Raw genomic sequence first — 1,784 nt, forward strand, 5'->3', positions numbered from 1 at the left:
GTAGTTTTAGAAATATTGCACTCCAAAGAGTAAAAATCTATTTTTAACGGTCTTTTGGTAATTGCACGAGTTTTGTCGCTTGACATAATCCAAAATGACCTCTTTTCTAACTGTTTTCAGTCATATTCATCGATAAACAGCGTCGTAATTAATTTTTAAAACTTCCATATACGAAACGACTTCGTCCCATATTTTGTCGCGAATTTGGGCACTTCGTGACCGAAAAAGAGGCCCAAAGATTTGTGCGGGATAGTCATTGCTATAATATAGCAATGACTATGAAAAATGTTTTTTTCTCTTTTTGAGGAAAATTTTTGTCTAAAACCAAAGCCCTATCTCCACTGAGTAAAAATGTTTTTGAATTTTGAAAATCCATTCATAAATAAACAAGTTATGCAGTTTCAAAGGTGTCATTTATTTGGATGACCCGCAAAGAGGAAAAAACGCGAAAATATGGGACGCTTTTTCGGCATTTTTTTTCGACCTTTGGTTGTATCTTGTGTAATAAGTGGATTAAAAGATTGAAACTTGAAGAGCAAATTAGGATGGTGTTTTGTAAAATACGGGAAAAGTACTCGTTATATTCATATGAAATTTTACAACCAAAAAGAAGAAATGTTCATGTATTACCTTGTCAGCGACAAAACGTCCACGCCCGGTACTTTTAGAAATATTTTACTCCAAAGCGTAAAAATCTATTTTTAACGGTCTTCTGGTAATCGCACGAGTTTTGTCGCTTGACATAATCTAAAATGACCTTTTTTCTAACCGTGCGCCAACTTTCAGTCATATTCATCGATAAACAGCGTCGTAATTAATTTTTTGAAAGAGCGAAAAAGAGGCCCAAAGATTTGTGCGGGATAGTCATTGCTATATAATATTAGTATTACATTGATATCAAGCGTTTCAACTGGTTCACAATCATCAATTCTGTTATCCACGATGCTTCGGTTGTTCAATAAGCAGACCATTTTCAACAATTTTCCATTTTAAATAGTATTAGCTGTCTGGTCGGCGTCCTTTTTTGTCGCAGCACTGGAGAGAGAGAGAGAGAGAGAGAGAGAGAGAGAGAGAAAGAGAGAGAGAGAGAGAGAGAGAGAGAGAGTATGTGAGTGTGTGTGTGTGTGTGTGGTGTGTGTGTGTGTGTGTGTTGGTGTAACATAAAACTAATTTATGCAACGTTTTACCACGAAACAATTTTCATTTTACCACATCAGTTTAATTTCTCATCATTTCTGTCTGAAAATTGAACTTTGAACCTATAACTTTAACACAGCTACGTCATCCCATCTTCACGATCCGCACCTCCTCGCGATATTCTTTTATGTTGAATCGTGGAACAGTCAACGGGGTTCAGAGAAGAAGATAGATATTGAGTGACATCATCAAAAGCAATGTGATCAAAGCTGGCGGATGGTTGTGTAACATCAAAGACTAGTGACTGGTCTACAAGGCCTATCATATTCGTGGGTATGTGTGGTTTGAGTAGGAGGAGCTTTCTTGACTTTGCTGATGACTGACTGCTGGCACGATCTATATTAACCTTCCGCCATCTTGCCGATCACGTGACTGATGCACCGCCGATTGTAAACATGGCTGAGCCGGTACTAACGATTATTATTTCTTCGCCGCTAAGGCTTGTGAATGTCACGTTTGTAAACCTTTTAAATTTTATGTGAATTTTTAAACAATGTTCACGTTGTGATAACAATTATAATTTTGTCTTAATTAAGGGACAAAGTCTTTTCAAGGACGGCTTTGTCTCAGATATCGGTTTCAACAAG

Source organism: Berghia stephanieae, chromosome 12 (assembly GCF_034508935.2).
Source record: "Berghia stephanieae isolate SIO BIC M18660-M18661 chromosome 12, UCSD_Bste_1.3, whole genome shotgun sequence".
NCBI classification, from domain to species: Eukaryota; Metazoa; Mollusca; class Gastropoda; order Nudibranchia; family Aeolidiidae; genus Berghia; species Berghia stephanieae.